Here is a 14,494-nt window from a genome sequence, read left to right on the forward strand (position 1 = left end):
ATTAACTTGCAAATCCATTAAGGATTTCATATGTTATTTGCTTTTCAGTGAGGGCATTATTAAGAATTAAATTTAAACCCAAAAGAGCAGACTTTTTGGGATCCTCCAGCAAACACATACCCAGACAATATTAATACAATTCTGCCTCTCTTAATACGAAGCCATTTCATTGTTGTGTTTCAAACTAATTGAATGTTTATCTGAAAGCTTTCATTATGCTAATATCAATAGGATCCATCTCAATGCCAGCTTCTACTGAAATGACTCATTTTAATCTAGGTTGTTGCAGAGCTCCATTGCACAGTAATATGAATTTAATGATAGAAGGCCTCAATTAAACCTCTGAGGTTTCCAGGAACATCTTGAACTCTTCAAAAAGTTCTTATTATTTCCCAACCACACTAACTGGCCAAAGATATTTTAAAAGCACTTCCCCACTTCATTATGAAGGCCTGAGCAAAATCAACATCCAAACAAATGACAGTTAGTGCATCAGTGTTTTTGTAATGGCAGCAAGAGTTAATGAAGTTTAGACATCTTGATTTTAGTATGTACTTTGAGATTAATCTTTGTTTTCTTCTGACTTTGCCACTTTGATGTTTACCTTCCCTTGCTGTCATTCTACCCACCTTTCCTTCCCCTGTACTCATACAACAACATGGGTATTCCCAGGAAGCATGTACTCCTCACTTGTATAAGTCCTAAGGAGATTTAGTGCATTTGTTTAACTGCCTGAGTAGGATCTGCAGTGTCAAAAACAGATCCTTGACCTCACTCTTCTTGAGCTCTGGAGTCTGATTACCAAAGCCTCTTGCCCTCAATGCTTACCCCTCTGATTCATTGGAACATGTGGGGGGCCTTGAGACTCATCTTCTGCTAGCTCTTGTGAAGGCAGTGGAACTGTGCCAGAAGAAAATTCCAAAAGTGATAAATATCAGGGACAATTAGGTCCTTTAAATGCACCTCTTTTACAAACTCAAGGACAGAAAAGAACCCAAATATTCCTATTATTTAAGAACACAATGCTCAAAAATATACACATCTGATCTGAGGCCAAGTAATGGAGAAACCCAAAAAAGATTCTCACACATCTGCAGTTGTTAATTGGCCTCACTACTAACAGCTGATCCTTATTTTAATGTTTTGGGGTTTTTTTTTTGTTTTTTTTTTAATCCAAAAGTACTGTCTGCCAAACTTAAATCAAGGTGCTTCCATATGATTATTTCTAAATTATTGCCAAATCATATCTCAATCAGCTTCATGTTTAGCAGAACATGTTGCATTCCTTCAGTTTCCCACTTTGATGTCCTGTGGACAGAACTATAACGCACAGAATAGTATTCCTTGTTAACATTTCCATGTTAATAAAACATGGATGTTCTTGACAGCTACTGTAATTTTTACATCAGGGATCTGAAATGTGCCCTGAGACTGCTAGTCTTGAAGATAAAATAAGTACAGTTTCCTCTCAAAATTAGTGGGATTTGTCTCAAAGATGAAAAATTCCCAGACAAGCTCTGCTGTCTGTCACTCCTTGCCCCACACACCTTTTAATGCAATTGCCTGCATTCAAATGCCACATCTCTTACTAATGTGCTTCACAGCCTATGGCAGACATGAGAAATTCCGTGTCAGTCAAGAGAAATATGAATAAATGTCTTGTCACTATTGAAAATAAAGTCTGGTGAATTAAAATTCTTTTAAAAAGGCTAGATTAATGTATAAATCAAATTGAATAAAATATTTATCACATCTATCTGCATTATATACACATCTTTCAGGAATTATTCTACTTTAAACATAATTATCACAGTATTTCTGACATATGCAGAACTTTTATATCAGTGACGATATCTGAGTAGCATCAGACTATCACCAAACACTTTTAAACCTGTGGGCCCTTATTAGACATTGCCGGAAATAGCTTGGTTTCCAACGACATTGCAAGCACGCAGGTTTCTTTAAGTAGCTGAGTGGATTTAGCCATCTTCAGAGTCAAGCTCTGTGTGAATACAGAAGTGGAACCTAGATAGAGGCATGATGAGGCTTGCCTTCTGTTCAGTCCTAGGGCAGGAATTTGCACAGATACTTCAGGTTCTGTCTACACACGTTTACTCAGAAGCTGAGTAGCTGCAGGTCCTTTAGTTACTGTGAGAGTTCAACAGCTGTTATATACAATTTACATTTCCTATACATAGGCAGTAAGTGTTTTCAATGCCACCAGGATTTGGAGGATGTTTGTACTCTAAAGAAGCAGAACCAGTGTTCAGAATGTGGGTTTGGTGATGTTTATTACCAAGAAACCTAAGTCATGACCCATTAGCAACAGTTTAGTCTGTACAGAAACTTTATGTCCACACTTCATTCGTCCACCAGCATGTGGAAGAAGAGGTCTTCAAGCCAAAAGTTATGCAAGTGGTCCAGCAGCAGTTCTCAGAAGGCATCATTGTAGAAGTACTGATGATCTCTTTTTGCCTTTAGGAGTTAGACTGATATGGACCTGAGCATGCAGCAGGCCCTTTTCCTTAAAGTCAGTCTGAAAATGGCTGAGAACAACTTCAGCACCTTCAAGAGCTTTGGAAGTTTCAAAATTCACGCTTCTGGAATATTTTAAAATACTAGAACATTAACAGCCCTAAACATTTCTCAGGCCAAACAGCTGCCACTTGTCATGTTTCCTTATTTTTCAAACGGTTCTGAGGACCACTTATAACAAGTGCTTTGCAGCTTGGCATGGAAAGCAAACTAATTTGGGAACTACTGCACCTAAGCCAACAGGCATCAGCTGGCTCTTCCATTACCTCAGGCTAGACACTCTCGTTGAGCTGAAGAGCTTAATGAGGACAGAAAACAGAGTATCATTGTGCTACACACAGAGATGATTGATACCTTTAAGACAATGATAAATATACATCCCCTTACCCCTTGGAAAAGCCATGCTGGAATGCCATTAATCTGTTTTTCTAGCAATTTAAAACTGGACCTGCATAAACATAAACAGCTTAACAAGCTGTGAAAGGACAACATTAGAGCAGGACTGGAGATTTTTGCCCTGAAGTTAAAGATTCTTGGTAGCATTTAAGCCAAGACTTTCACATCTAATCAAGATATTCAGTATTTTCCTGTACAACCTTAAATTTTACTGTTACTTACTTATATCACTTCCACAGGTGCAGATATGAGGTGTCCTGTGGCACAGAACAAAAATTCCTGTCCAATAAGCTCAGAAAGACCCAAATTTCTGGAAAAGTCCCTAAGAAAATAAGATCCTTTCACAGTGACCAAAACTCTGCAGCCCAAGGAAGGTAGCCTTTCTGCAACACTTTCTGCAACTTTGAGGCAGCAGCAGATGCCTTATCACATCTTCTTTCAAAAACCTCTTGTACTGCCAGAGCATTGGGGTATTATTGGTGCAGTGAGAAGTACTTCTCACTTGCAGAAAACAGATTGGTAGTTGTGCTGTGTGTTTGCCGCTCTCTCTGTGTCTGCAAGCAGCAGTAAATGAAGTCATTCTCTGTCACTGCAATTGCTATGCGATAGTTGGAGGCACAGAAAAATGAGGTCATGTAAAAGGTTCAAAGGGTGAGTCAGGCCCACCAGAGCTGCTGAGTTCCAACTTTTGGTCCAGAAGTACAATTTACCATGTCACATAACTGACTGGGTGAAACTGAGTGTTGAGGAAAACCAGCCTGCTCTGACAAATCACCCATCCAGAGACATTTCTTGGGGAAACTCTGAATCATCACTAGTGTGGTTCCTCCAGACCCCTGCATGACTCCCCTTTGGGTTACATTCCTGCATTCCGCAGTTCAGACTTCAACCTCTATCTTTTCATCATGGATAAGGACCCTGTGCTAATCTGAGGTTTGTCTCTTACCCTCTCCCCCAGGACTGGCATCACAAAATGAGATGCAAACTTCAACTCTTCACAGCACAGCCTCAGAACTCTTCAGCAGGTCACTAGCTCAAGCAGGTGTGTTTCACATCAGCATCAGCAGAACAGCTGTTTACACCAGTCACCCTGCAAAGTGTGCCCATGTGTGCTGGCCATGTCTGCCTGGATCATGACCTGGATCTCACCTGCAGAGCAAGACCTACTGATCATCAACAAAGCCCCCAATTTCATTTTCTCATGCCTTAGCTAATAATTCTCGAACAGCTAGGATGCATGACCTCTGAAGGCTGGTAATGCATGCAGCAGCACTGCCCCTAGAACAGGGAAAATGGAAGCACACCAGCTCTTCAGAGAAACTGTGCTTTAAGCATTGGTTATGCCTTCCCTTCACATACCGACTACCATCACCCACCCCCGACCCTGAAAGATTACAGGGTGAATAACCTGAAATGGGTGTGCAAATGCTAGACTGGTAATCACACTAGCTACAGCCTCTTCCCTTCTAAGGTATTTGGATGGCTGAGTAGACTGAAAGCACAAACTTGAATATATATTGCTGATGAGCACTTGCTATGCACAAAAAAAAAAATGTTTTGGAAACAACATTCTTATGCATTAAGGTGCTATTAAGGTGCTATTTGGCACACGTGACACCCTGTGCAGCAAGACCTGTCTACGTGCTACTTTACAGGTTACTATAATCCTTTTTAACTCTTCAGTGCTTCTTTCCCTCGCTCAAAGACAGGTACGTACATTACAGCATTTTAGATCCTCTGACTAAATGCCATTTTCCTTCCTCAAGATAATTAATTCCTTTATTCATTATGATCAACACTTGCCAGCCAAACAGAAAAGCAGTATTTGAATTTTTAAAGAAGCTGAAATTTTTTCCTTCAGCTTTCTTGTTGTCACATCAGCCAACCTCCTGCTATAATCCAGAATAAGCACAGTTTGCAAAAGCCAGATGAGATGAAGGCAGCAAGCATCGCAGGGGAAGGAGTTTTGAGTGTCTTGTTACTTAAATGTTAATAGTGTCCATTCCTTTTTAAGAGTACAGTATTTGCAAAACAATTTCAAGCCTATGGGGCATTCCCATAAACATCTGCAGCATTTTTACAATTGTTGATTAGACTGCATCACCACCTTATGCATCTTTTACTCATAAATCCTGTAAAAACTAGTTACTTTTCTGTGGTCAGATCTGAAACAGGAATGGAGATTCAGTGCTCCTTGTAGGAAGGCATTTGTGTTTTCTTCTGCCAGCTCCACATCAGAAACAGTCTGCATCCACGCTGGCTGTTTTTTGCCTTTCACAGAGAAAAACAGGCAAGGGAGCCGAAATGCAGTGCCAGCAGGGAGAGGGTGAGGATGGTGGGCAGGCGTGGTCCAGCCAAGGGAGCTGGGGCTTCTCCAAAAACAGTCTTGCTGCCCCCATTGTCACTTTGAGCAAGGGCTGTCACTGGTCTGAGCCGGTTCAGTGAATTTGTTCCCCTGCTACATGCAGAGGCTTCCCTGCTAGCCCCGCTGCTGCCAGCGGGGGAACCGTGCCCGGCTGTGCAAAGCACAGATGTCTTCTGCAGACTGGAAGGCCATTTGTATCTCAGTGGGCTGTAAAGTGAAAGGAAGACTGGGAACTCGATCAAAAAAATCCAAGAGACCTTGTTCCTGTATAATTTCTTCTCACTCACCAGGAGATTCCGAGTCCTAATTGCCACTACATCTTATCTTGGTGTGATTGAGGTAAGACATTGTAGGCTTAGCAGAAGAGATGAAACTGACTGAACTAACAAAATGCCTTCCTGGACAGCAGTAAGAGTTCAGATTTTCATTTACATACCAAAATAGATCCAGAGCAACTTTGGTGGAGAACGCCAGATTTCACAAGTGGAAGTGACAACAGAATGTGGCTAAATAGTTTAATTTCAGTTCCTCATCAAAAGGTTTTATCAGCAAATCCATTACTCCTAGGGAATGCATTATACTTGTGTTTTTCTTCTCACTAGTAAGACAAAGCTTTGAGCAATACTCAGAGGAGGCCATGGGAGGAAGAACTGTACCTTTGACAGGGTGGGTGTAAGGGAAACAAATTTGACATTAAGCTGTCAGGAAGAAACTGTGTTCTTAAAGATGATGTTGATACAACTCCATTTTCCAAACAGAAAATGGCCTTCCAACTAGTCAGGATGATGGATATTTTAACATTACTCACAAATAACTGCAGGTCAGGTATTTCCAAAGCTTTGCCTCTCAAACAGTCATAAAAATAAAAGTAGCCAATCACAGAAACTGCCATATAACTCTGAACAGTTTTTTCCAGTTCAGTGTCTTCACCTTGCTCTGAGTGGCTCATGATAGAGTGAAAAACAGCAGCACAAAAGGTAGAAGTGCAGAACTGACCATAATTCAAAAGATGTCACTAATCATAGACAGAGGAGTGACTCTTGAATGAGGCAAAGAGGAAAGAGCTGCCGTTTATGATTCCTTGGGTTTCTGTATGAAACATTAGTGTACTCTGAATCAGTAGATGTATTATGAATGAAGAGGGAAGACAAAAGAATGAATCATGGAAACAAGAACTACCCAGGCCAAGGTCATTAAAAGTAAAATTGCTCCTCCTTTTGTACTTGCTCGTTCAGAACATTAGCTACTGCCTTTAATTCAATCCAAAATGACATGGTGCTTTACATCAGCCTAAGCATCAGTCCAATCACACAGCAAAAGACAAAGAGCCTAAAACATGACTGGGTCTCAGAGGTGCTTTAGGAATGCAAATGATAGAACAAGTGCAGAAATAGTGCATTATAAGGGGAATTTGTCCACAAAAGGAAGAGCAGAAAGAAAGATTTAATAATGTGGCTGATGGGGAACAGGGTATATTATGTTGAACTGTCAGCTGCTTTGGTATAGCTGATCTCATAAGTCTGTCTGATAAGAAGACACGGCTTTTATTTTAACTCTATTCCATTTTAGGAATGTTTTAGGGTGTGCCTTTACATGTTGCAAAAAGACTTATCCAATTCCTGAAGTTAGAAAACTGCTGGGGGCTGGGGGAGGTGCTTATTGCTTATTAACAGAGAAAAAGCAGCTAGTCTACCGCAGGTCTCCAAGACCTTTTAAATGCCTGTTGACTCTTTTCTGCAGTATCCTGTCATCTTGACTGTTACAAAAAAAGTCCAGGACCCACCACCATCTTAAGTTACAGGATGTTTTATTGCTTGTGAGTAGTGTTTTAGGTATGTAAAAGGGATGTTCTACAGACCTTTCAGCATTAATAAGCTATTGCCTGCTGGTCTGTGATGGCACAGAATTGGAATCAACGGTCAGCATAACTTCTCCTGTTCCTTTTTTGCTGGCAGTGATTCACACACCCAGTTCCCTCTCCTGTACTGTGTTAAGACTATAAGCACATGCTGGTAACTGAACTACTGCTGTACTTCAAAGGGAGAAAAAAGGTTGGAGAATGGAGATATTCAGAATTAGGGTTACAGTTATAAAGCAGCATTGAAAACTTACTACACTGAACAACCCTGCCAGACATAGTTTGCGAAGCTGGCTGTGATGTTCCCTATGACTTCCTTACCATGAATACTGATACTAACATTAAGGGACCATAGTATAACGCAAATTTCAAAACCATTTCCACTTTTTTCTAAAACATCTTCAAGAGCTATTCAGTTTTCAGTCAATGCAGTAAGTTTTAGCTACAAGACATTTCAAAAACCTACGAGGTCTGTGAAAGGAAATACAATCCTAATATTTGCCTTCCAAATATTTGATGCATGTGTAGAACGGTTCTGTAATATCCACAGCAATGCTTTGTTATTAAATTCATTGAGTGTGGATATATTTTAGATTTGTAGATATTTGAATAATTAGCATATTTGATAACTAATTACTGTTACAGTTAATTGTGCCATTAATTACAAGAAAATCAATTTTCAAAATTGAAGAAGACCTACAAGTTGCAATAAGAAGACTGAAAACCGATGGAAGGAAAAGGTAAATTAAATTAAAACATCATCTATGTCAACTTTATCATTTTTAAGACAGTGAAAATAGATGGGCAATTTTCATTCTACTGCTGTGAGATACCACATCTCTGCCATTGAGATTTCTGACATCATTAGCTTTGATCCTGTAAGCTCTGACCGTGGTAGCTCAACCAAGTACATAGAGACCATTGGTCTCACTGAACATTGGGATCACTTTCACTGAGGATGGTGTACATACTTAAACCAAAATGTTTGAAAGCTTCTCAGTATAATAATATATCATTGGGAAGTAGCTTTCTATGAATTAGTCTTTCCTTTTATTTCTAATGAGCCTGAAAAAGAAAATGTTAAAATATAAAAGAATATATTAAAATACAACCACTCACCACTAGCCCATCCCAAGCAGTGATAGCAGTGAGTGCAGTGATAGCAGAACTCAGAACACCAAACACAGATCCTGCATCACCTACCTGCTCCCTGGCCAATTTCCCATTTTTATACTAAGCATGACGCTTTGTTATGGAACATTCTGTTGACCAGTTTGGGTTAGCTGCCCTGGCTCTGCCTCTGTACACTTGCAAAACACGGGAAACTGAAAAATCCTTGATTTCTTAACAAGAGCTAAAATCATCGGTGTATTATTAACACTCTTCTCATACTAAATCTGAAAAATAGCAGCTACTGGGAAGAAATTTAACTTTATCCCAGCCAAGCATAAACATTACCTGGCAACAACTAAAATAATATTTTATCAACAATATTCTCATACTGAATCCAAATTGCAGCGACTACTGGGAAGAAAATTAACTCTATCCCAGCTGAAACTAAGACTTTCCTCTGTCTTCAGCTCCATGTAAATACTGCTAATAAAGGAAATAAAACACCTGGATATTTCAGCGTTCCAGTATTACAGATACACCCCCAAAGGAGTAAATGAGGGCCCCCTTTATGGTCCTGTGACTTTTTTGCTTGGAAGGGGTGGCTGTGTATGGGTACACAAATACAGACAGATATCCCATCTTGGCTGACCATGGATAACTGTATTGAAAGTAAGTCTTCACAAATAGTGAAAAAGGGGAAAGCTGGATGTTCCCTAGTTCTTTTGACAGTAAAACCAAACTGCTTTGGAAAGATTTGTTTTGTTTTAGGAAATAAACAATTTTGCTTTTGGGAAATAAACAATTGTGGTCCTGATTCAAACATCTCTGTGTTGCTAACCACAAATTACTGATGCTCTCTGTAAACAATCTTTCAGTTACTGCTCTTTTTCCTTGACATTTTACTGTTCTGTTATTTGAAATGTCTCCTTCAACACAGCTGTGATTACCCGCTAACCACACACTATTTGTCTTAGAGAGTTGCACTCTAACACAATTGCCACAATTGCATTACAGTTTTTTCATCAAAGGAAGCAGACAGTGTTGAGATGTGTTTGGTGTCCAGCAGTATCCATGGAAAAATTTGTTTGACAGTGAAGCTCAAGGTTACCATAAGAGAAATGCAGCCTGTTTTTGGAAGGTAACTTTGTCTTAAATATTTTTAAGAATCATGGTACAGGACCGCATTAAAAAGCTAAACCCTTGATCTTTATCATTTTTTCCTGTTTCATTCAGCAAATACTGGAAAGTTCTAATTAAGAAGTAGAAAAAAGGAAACCAAGAGAAATTGTGCTACATCATTCTCAGTTGCATCAAGCAAATGCAGAAAATATGGAACAAGTGCAAGTGCCAGAAGTAGTTCTCCATAGAGTAATATCTGCTGCTCAGTTCCACCAGAATGGAAAATGCAACTTGTAAGTTTTTTATAAATAGATATATATATGAGGTAAAAGCAAATATATGCCAGGCCAGTCTTAAAGGTAGCAGTTCTGCTTTATGGTGCTCTTGGTCTTATCATCCACTAAATCTAAGGCTAAGGAAACAGTGGGTTTGTACAATGTGCGCACTTGTACACCCTGAGGCATATTGCCTAATACTACATTTGTAAAGACATTTAGGGGCAGTTAACTTCTAGTGATTTTACTGAGTGTGGGTGCCTTAGCGGCTCTTGAAGTATAACATTTCCCTTGTATGGGCTCAAGTAACATGGATATAGAAAAGAAGGCAGTAAAACCTTTCCTCATAATAACATAGGGTTATTCAGGTTTGAACTACTGAAGTAGTTTGGTGATGGAAGGGGTGTAGGTCCCTCAGAAATCCCCAGCAAGGTTTCTTCATGTTCCTAAATTAATCCCTTCACACTGCTGACCTGAATCAGACGTTTATGGGCTGAACTCATCAGCTCCAGCATGACTGCAAGCAATGCAAAGAGGAGAATAGCAGATCTCCTGAAGTCCCCACATAGGTGAGCACATACCAGGCACTACCAGCAGGTCCCAGATGACAGTGGCATTTTCCCTTCTGGGGAAGGAAATCGGGCTCAATTGAGCTGCATTGAAATCAGCATCATCTGTCTGACCAGATCATGCTGCTCATCAGTTCCTCGGTTCCATCAGTTGAATCATTCAAGAGCTGATCTGTTCTGTAACGTGGGACATATCCCACGCTGTGTGATAGTTAGGGCCTTTGGCAGACTTCAAAAAGGTTGGGGGTTTATATCAGCCTGTTATAAGAGCCTCAGAGCTTGTTGAATTAACAGACAGTTGCCTCGTAGTTACGTGCCCAGTAAGCCCAGACACAGAGCCCTTTCCCACCTTGCGTTGTGGTGGCATATCAGTGTTTGTCACTTGTTATTTACGAATAAAAGGGTGGCATTTCAGGATACATTAGCCTTAAGCCCGTATTTAATAGGCTGAAGCTAGAGGATCAGTTCTCAGCCAAGTTCTTTCTTGCTGCACCACTTGATGGCACACTTGCATCAGCACACCGCAGGCTGAAGGCAGAACAAATCAGCAAGCAAATCCTGTCCAGAGTTGTTCCACTTAATTTGTTTTTCATCATGAATGTACCTGTTTAATTGATTAAAGGAATCTAACACTGTAGTATTGAGTAGGAATAAGCAGGGCATACAAAATAATTACATCAAGAAAGCCCTGTATTTTGCAATTTTAATCCCCGATATTGCCTGGTAATTAATTACATTTTCATTCTTTCAGCAACTTTGATAAGGAGTTTGCCTTTGCATTACTGAGCCTTTTCTTCCAAGGATGGCAAATTTTCCTTGCCCAGTATTTTCTTCTTTCTCTCTCAGAAGGTTTGTAGCAGTTTTGCTCATGATGTATTCATGTGTGGTTCAGGGTTTTTTCTTTTTGTCCTTTTGCTTCAAAAGCAGCAATGAGTTGCTGCTGAAACTAAATACCTTCTGTTTTGAAATTTATGTCCTCTGAGTAATGAAATCATGACCCAACTTTATATGAAAGGAACGTTTTCCAGGGGGCTATATGAGGTTAATAAATGAGTATGAAGTGTTATCACACATGCCACTTATCTCTAGATGGTTATAAATACATCAGTAAATGCTGCAGATGGTTACAGGCCACAAGCAGAAACAACTTGCTGATCTGCTGGATTTCATGACTTTGTGAAGAATGTATTAAAACATTTATTAGCTCTTTATATGCAGAAAATGGCAAACATATCTGACCAGGATCTGAAGTTAAAATATTTCAGGAACTGAAGTAAAGTCTTCAAGGCATTGCTGACTGTCATAGGAGCAGCTTCTGTTTACCTGATCCCCAATGCAATTGCTATCGGCCTTTCCTGCCCATGACTTTAATTGCCTGATCCCTTATTTTTGACACTCATCATCTCCCCTGAGGGCTAAATTAGTGAGTGTAGACTTCTTGCCTTTGTTTTGTAGTTACCTTTGTTTAATTTTTTTTGCATTTGTTTCCCTCCCTCAGTACTCTCTCTCTACTCTTTCAAATGCACTGATAAAAGATGGGCTAGAGGTTTAGAACAGGGAAAGCTCATTCTTTTTATTCTGCCTTGAACAATGGAAGAGCGGAGTAGGAGCTTCAAAAAAAGTGTCGTGGGTAGGTAACACCTGAGAGATTTTGAAGCATATAACGTCCCAACTTCCTCAATTACACACTGAATTGCATTAGAGTGATAATTGCAGCTTCAGGAAAAATAACTGCTAAACAATGATAGCAGTGAAGCCCTACAGCCTTTCTCAATTAAATTAAGTGTGAATTTAGTCCTTGAGTATTACTTCTGAGACTGCCTGAGCAGAATAAGAGCAAGCCCTGATGGGCTGGAGGATAGTATAAGGCAGCAGAAAGACTGCTTGCTTTGCTCTGTGACCATTCTTCTTAAGGCCCCTATCTGAAAAGTTAGTGGCCACATCTGCTCAGCATGTAATATTGGCATGGGAATAAAAGCAACAGACTGCAAGTTGGATCTACTTTAATAGGGGGCATTATCGCTGTAGCCGTATTTTCTTTTCAGGTTTTTCACCAGCAGCTTGTACTTCTGCCATTATCCATCTACCTCAGCCACAACCTCTCGTTCTTTGAATGCTGTTTTGGTATTATTAGTATATCCTTTCTACCTCATTTATTTCTACTCTTTCTACTTAGCCTGGTACTTGCAATTTTTGTCAACACCACCTGCAAACAACTCGCATTTGTTAACGGGTCTTAGAGACTTTAGTCTTAAAGGATAACTTTTTGTCTCTATATATTCCTGTGTGAAGGAGAACTGGAGTAATTTTCAGTAACAAAGGAAATATCTTTACCAAAATGAAAGAATGAAGCAAACAAGAAGTCTTTGTCATAATACTCAGTCAATCAAGGAGACTTTTTTTCCAAAAATTATATTTAAGAAAGCATTTACTTCAACCTTCATAAAAGAAAGGGAACTCTGCCTTAATGAACATTATTTGGTATAAAGATGGGATAAGATGGACAAGATTTATGGAAGGGAACATCCTGTAAATGGGTGAAGCCTTTCAGCCTCTTTCTGCAGTGTTTGGAAACACTAACCTAAAGAAGCAGAAAGGGTTTTAGCCAACCTTTATGTAATGTAACTCTTTCAAGGAATGCTGTCTCAAAGTGCTGCTCACACTTTAGTACCTTTAAATGAAGATCACACAAACAAATAAGGGGGACATGAATTTCATATATTTTCCATTGTCACTGAAATAGCTTTCTACAGCCCAGAGTATTCCCCTGCCTGTATAGTATGAAAGACAGCATGTGGGTTTGCATTCAAAGTTTGAGGTGACTGGTACAATGCAAACACCTTAAAGGAAAATAGCACCACGTGAGTTGGTAGGATAGACAGCAGTGGTATGACAGAATAATACGGATTTCTGAAGAGTTTACTCAACACGCTGTACACAGAATTTGTTCACGTCAGTCTCCAGGGGATGTGGACTCCAGCTGATGCTGGGCAAAAATCTAATTTCTCCTCTCCACTTCCTCATGGCATACCTTGGTTAAGGGTCCTTACCCCTCGCGGAGAGGATGCTCCTAGCGGCAAGTCAGGAGTTTTTATCATAATAATATTTTTGTCAGGGGATATTAGTATTGCCTTCCTACTCATGTGCATCAAGCCTTCCATGAAGCGCAGAACTGGATGGATGCATGCATCTCTGCTGCTCAGTGTAAAAGAAGGGATGAAGACTTGACCACTCACTTTCTCCCTTGGGTCATGCAATTCTTATTCATTATAATGCAGTCCTTGTATGAAGTATCTGGGCACAGACTTCTGATCCAAATTGTTGACAATGCTTGGAGAAAACTATCTAAAACTTTGGAAAGCATATAGACACAGACATGCCTGTGATCCAAGAAAACTGGGTGCATTCACCTTTGTCTACCACCCAAAGCTTGGCCACTGAGTTGAATTTGTGCTGTTCTCCCCATAAGGAGACCAAGCTCTTCACAGTGCCTGGGTCTGGCCTGAAGTTTCATTTTTCCCTTCCATTGTCATTTTTTGTGCCAGTTCCCCATTACTTTTGGTGTACTTTGAGCAGCACTTTTAACCCCAGCATTCTGTGATGGGCACTTTATCAGTGTAACAAAGCATCTCTGGTCTTGTGCGAAACAGAATTTGTCATATGTCTGAAAGCGGCCGAGACTTACTACAGGTTGTCATGCAGAGTCAGAGGCTGAGAAAAGAGAACTTGTCAGCTTTACCTTGATAAGCCCATGAGTGTGAAAGACATGCCACATGCAATTTCCATTACAGAGATCACCAGGAATCCATAAGAAGCTTGAATGAGGGGAAGGAGTCAGGCATGCAGAAAATAATTCCGACTAGAGACCTTGGGGGGCTCCATGTGCATTTCCAGGTGGGCCTGCTTTCCATAGGCATCAAGGAGATTGTCAAAATTGTCTTACAAGATCAAGAGAAGATCATCCATTACAAAGTACATCAATATAGCAAGATAACATTTTCAGATTAATCTTCCTATATTTTTTTCCCTCTCAGGCAAAAAAAGTGATAAACTCTCTCACAGTAGGAAGGCTGTTATAGTATCACCCAAAAATGTTTTAGTGCTTTTCCACTTAGTTAGGACCATCTTCCTGATTGACCCAAGAGCAGCATACTACATGCTCTTTTTCTTTCCCCGACACTGGCAACTTCATCTGCAGGGGAAAGCGTCCTCTGCCTTTCTGTTGCAGGAAGGATATGGACTGTTGGTGGAGTTGGTTTTCAGA

General features: G+C 40.0%; 1 long non-coding RNA gene across 9 annotated transcripts in view; it reads right to left on the minus strand.

Annotated features, from left to right (window-relative positions):
• Window positions 1-14,494, minus strand: part of LOC128852081 (uncharacterized) — a 67,335-nt gene that overhangs the window by 51,539 nt on the left and 1,302 nt on the right. The window contains exon 2 of one of the 9 annotated variants that reach the window (XR_008449707.1): window positions 13,970-14,168. The exons of the other annotated variants lie outside the window; for them this stretch is intronic. This is a non-coding gene — a long non-coding RNA (uncharacterized LOC128852081). The remainder of the gene's footprint in view (window positions 1-13,969; window positions 14,169-14,494) is intronic. 9 annotated transcript variants of the gene reach the window in all.

Source organism: Cuculus canorus, chromosome 4 (assembly GCF_017976375.1).
Source record: "Cuculus canorus isolate bCucCan1 chromosome 4, bCucCan1.pri, whole genome shotgun sequence".
NCBI classification, from domain to species: domain Eukaryota; kingdom Metazoa; phylum Chordata; class Aves; order Cuculiformes; family Cuculidae; genus Cuculus; species Cuculus canorus.